The sequence below is a fragment of the Penaeus japonicus genome, unplaced genomic scaffold (assembly GCF_977035675.1).
Source record: "Penaeus japonicus unplaced genomic scaffold, GWHDUDI00000001_assembly GWHDUDI00000013, whole genome shotgun sequence".
Classification (NCBI taxonomy): Eukaryota; Metazoa; Arthropoda; class Malacostraca; order Decapoda; family Penaeidae; genus Penaeus; species Penaeus japonicus.
The window spans coordinates 35,860,731-35,865,730 of record NW_028234415.1 but is presented as its reverse complement, the minus strand read 5'-3'; the positions used below and the strand labels follow the sequence as shown (position 1 = coordinate 35,865,730).

General features: G+C 39.0%; 1 protein-coding gene across 1 annotated transcript in view; it reads left to right on the top strand.

Moving 5' to 3' along the window:
- Positions 1 to 5,000, top strand: part of LOC122251531 (uncharacterized) — a 148,903-nt gene that overhangs the window by 57,738 nt on the left and 86,165 nt on the right. The window lies entirely within an intron of this gene.

Genomic DNA, 5,000 nt, shown 5'->3' with positions numbered 1-5,000 from the left:
CTTATCCTCACCCTGTAACCAAATTCTTTAAATAGTTTGCAGGAATGACCTTTATTACTATTATCATTTTATCTAACGTTGTATCTCTAACGATACTGTTAACGTTAATAACGATAATGATCCTACTGGATACGAAAAGAAAAGGAAAAAAAAAACGAAAAATCAAGATCAGTTAGTCCATAAAATTGCCATTGTTGAGCCATCTATCATGTGAATAAACAATAATAATTCAAACTCTAAATGGACAGTGCATGACCCCCGGAGAGATCGAGGGCTTAGACTCGCCATTTCCTGAGGTTGGTCGTTCCACCTCTCTCTCCGTTAAATGCTCTTAGATCCACAGTGACCTGCTGGAAACGGAAAAAGTCAGACCATGAGAAATAGAGCTGTGATATGTTGCCTTCTCTTTCTCATCCAGTTTGAGAAAATGGTATATGCTTGATGAGCTATATTTCCCCCAAATATGTCAGTTTTCTTTTATTTGTATGTATCTATATTTCTTTACAACATAATATTCCTAACTTTTCCCTCTTCGGGGTCGCTGTTGTTTATGAGCCCTCTCCACATATTCCTGTTTTACATACTCTCTTTGTCTATATCTTTTCCCCTCAGGTCCGCATCTATGCAATCTTTCCACCTAGTTCTCGGTCTCCCTCTTTTCCGAACACCCTCCACTTCCATTCTCATCACTTCTCTTCTACCATGTTGTTCTCCATCTTTTCTCATCAAATGCCAAAACCAATCACCTTCGCTGTCCCTCTGATGTATTCATTTCTTATTCTATCTCTTCTTGCCACTCCCGACATCCATCTTAGCATCTTCACCTCTGCCACATCAAGCTTCCTTTCTACTTTCTTAAATGTGCTGCTTCCGGGCCGTAGATCAAGGCTGGTCTTTACTCTTAACTTCAACTGGTACTCTCCTATCGCATATCACTCAAGATTCCACCTTCCAGTTGTTCCATCCACACTGAATCCCATAGTTAACCTCCTTCTCCATTATCTCTATTTGATCCACCAGTGACCCAAAATATTTAAAAGTCTTAACTCTCTTCAGGTTAACTCCATTCAGTTTAATTGTGGCATGTTTGTCGCCATCTATTTCAGTTATGACGTACTCGGTCTTCATCCCACTGATTCTCATTCCCCTAATCTCCAGAGCTTGCCTCCATTCTTCCAGCTTCCTCTCCAGCATTTCTTGCTACCAACACAATATCATCTGCATAAACTACACACCACGATGGTTCATGTCTCACATTTTCGGTGATAACATCAAAAACTATGTTGAACAACAGTGGGCTAAGCGCCGATCCCTGGTGTGAACCAACCTTAACATGAAAATTATCTGTTATGCCCACTGTGCTTCTAACTCTTGTTATGATGTGCTTGATTATCCTATTATGCTTTTCCTGTACTCCTCTCTCTCGCAATCCTCTCCACACTTCTTTTCGCGGCACTCCATCATATGCTTTCTCTAAATCGATGAAGACCATATGTAACACTTTTTGCTTCTCTTTGTGCTTTCCAAAGTCTGCCTGAGAGAAAAAATGCCGTCAATTGTTCCTAGTCCTCTTATAAAACCAAGTTGTCTCTCAATGCAGACTTCCTGTCTTAGCCTTTCATTTAAAATCCTCTCTAGTAGTTTGAGTATACGTCACATTAATATAATTCCTCGGTAGTTTTGACAGCTTTGAACGTCACTTTTCTCTTTACATTGGTATCAATGTGCTTTTCCTCCACTTCTCTTTCCATGATCACTCTCATAAGTTCCCACAACACATCTACATCTTCCTCTCCAAGCGTATTCCATGCTCCCACAGGTATCTCATAAAGGCCAGTCGTTTTTCCATTTATCATCTTTCTCAGAACCATCGCCACCTCTTGTCTTGTCATTTCATTTACTTCGCTGTTGTTCGGTTTCCCATCCGATCTCACAAATCTCTCATATTCATTTAATAGGTTTTCAAAGTATTGTTTCCATCTCCTTGTTATATCTGTTTCTTTCCTTAGTGTATTATCATTCTCATCTTGTATCTGTCTTATATATGTTATGTCTTTGGTACTGTTGTTTCTCATTTTTGCGAACCTGAAAATCCTTTTCCTTCTTTGGTATCTAATTCCTCATAAAGCTAATTGTATGCATCAGATTTGGCGATAGCCACCATTCTTTTTGTTTCCCTACAACTTTCCTTAAATGCTTGCTATCTATTTCTGATTTACTTTCTTCCCACTTTATCTTGGCATTCTTTTTTATGTTTATCCTCTGTTCGTTAAACCACCATGTTTCTTTACTTTCCCAAATATTCCCACTTCTCTCTCCCAATACTCCCTTTCCAGCTTCCAATATTACTTTTCTCATTCTATTCCACCATACATTTATATCTTGTATTTCACTGTCTATCTCTTTCATCACTCTAGTTTTAGATTGCCTTTTCCTGATCTTTACATTCGAGTCATTTTACTCTTCGACGAGTTTCCTGGTATTTGGCCTAACTTTACAGTCCTTGATCTCAACCCTATTTCTACTTCGACATAACAAAAATTCAATGTGACTTGTAGGTTCTCTGATATTCCTGTCTCTTTCTAAAGAGGGTATTTCCAATTACCACATCAAAGGATAGGGTGAAGTCTCTCCCCGTCCGCATTCCCTTCTCCAAAAACATTCTTTCACTTTCTTCGGCCTTTTTCATTTCGTGTAATTTTACCAAAAAATGTTCCTTTTCTTCATCTGTGTAACCGTTTTGTGGTGCACATACACTGAAAATGTTAGTTGCAAACCTTATCCAGATAATTCGGTCATTATTTTCTGTACACTTCCATTGCCAAGTTTTTAATTTCTTTACATATTATTTCATTGCCATTTCTGCCTTCTTTTTATTTGATCCTCCATATACTGGCTTATAAATATCTCCCAGTTCCCTTGCCTCGTTTCCAGACCATTTCCTACACACATGACATCCACCCTTCGCTTTTTCATTAGGTCAGCTAAAGCTCGGCCTCTTTCAGCCATGGTCCCTACCTTTAACGTCCCAATTCTCAATTTTTGAACTGATTTCTTTGGCCGTACCCAGTCCTGATGTATCCCTCGCTGGTCCACAGAGGGCGATGTATATGTGGGTGATTAATCCAGCTGTATTAGGCTCATTTCATAAAAAGTTTTGCCAGATTTTTTTCACGGACGGATGATCTTCCTGACTCCACCCCTCGCTATTTATCCGGGCTTGGGACCGCCACTGAGTTAGGCTGGTTGCTGCGCCCCCCCCCCCCCTCCCCCCAGCGGCTAGGTTTTCTTTACAAAGAATAATTAGCATAATTTTCATGAACATTTATCATTACAACCTTCGTAATAAACTAGTCCTTATTCCCACACCATCGGTATGCCTTCCCTCCTCTCCCAAGTTCCTCTTCGACCCCCACCCCTACCGCCTCTCCCCCCAACCCCTTCCCTCCCCCACCCTACCCACCCCTCCATTACGCCGCTCCCTCCCCCACCCCTCTTTTTCTCATCCGCCCTGTTACTTTTCTTTATCTTTTTGTTCGTTCCTCATGCAAACTTTTATCTTACTAATTGAAATCCAAGTCGCATAGATTTACCATGGCATTTGATATCTATAAAAAAAAAAAAAAAAAAAAAAAAAAAAAAAAAAAAAAAAAAAAAAAGAGAGAGAGAGGAGAAAAAGAGAAAGAGAGAGAGAGAGAGAGAGAGAGAGAGAGAGAGAGAGAGAGAGAGAGAGAGAGAGAGAGAGAGAGAGAGAGAGAGAGAGAGAGAGTGTGAGAGAGGGAGAGAGGTGGAGAGACAGAGAGAGAGAGAATGAAAGAGGTGGAGAGACAAAGAGAGAGAGAGAGAATATTAGGGACAGCTGTGCATTGTACTTCTTAATATGTTTCTCCCAATCATACGTGACATTACTTGCCGTTGAAAAAACAAACAAAAAATGATAGCTGAAAGTGTATTAGGAAGTATTAGAGAATCTCTGACAGTGGTTGAACATACGAGACAGGCATTCGTTATTTCTGTTTGTTTCCTGCGCAAAAGGGTCGTAATCACTGCATACTTTGACAATGTCAATGCAAGTGACGCGTTTACGCTAACTTATTCATGATGGTATAATATATAAGATATTACATTGGCCTCGGGAAAGCAGAATGCATTAACAGTCTAGTTGCCCCCAAAGCATATTAACATGAAATTTATGCGAATGTTGAAATTGTGGTATAAAACAAATGAATTTTATTATGATTTCGTATGATTCAGTATAAATGCTAATCTAATCCGGAAAATATGTACCCTTAGGAAAGCATTTGTAAATAACGTGTATTCACCATTAAGATTCATATCATTAGCAGCAATAAACATAGCAGTCGCGAAGAAAATGCTTTGTTTTCAGTTACTTGTTCTACTTTTTTATGTTGGAGTCGAGGCGTTTTATTCTGACAGACAATAATGTTTTTCAGAGGTGAAGTTTGCTTTGTAAAGTTTCCACGCTTATCAACATTTTATCATTTTCCTACAAAGGTATCTAGCAAATTCTGCACGTCAAAATACCTTTGCATTGAGTTGTTCGCATGGTTTTAGCTCTGCTGTATTTAAAACATATTGACGATAGCAAACACTTGCTTCCAAGCATGGCTCATATTTCAGAGCTGATGATATTAAAGTTTAAACAATTATGGTCCACGTATATCTTTGGCATTCATGTAGGTATGGCATCCTTCCCATACGCCCATCTATAGAAATAATAGATGGAATTAATCTCTCTTGAAAGTTAGCTTTATGACATTATTTCCATGCGGAGTTGCCGCTTGATCTATTTAATAGTTTCTGCCTTTGCAAGCAAATCGAATTTTGATTGGGCATTTTATCGACGAAATCCACTTGACTTTCTTGATGGAAGTAAGCCTGGCAAAGTAATCTAATTACGTGAATGATAAAGATTCATATTTCCAATTCCAGTCAACATTCCTACATTCATTGGTTCGGAAACAAGAGCATTCGAAACC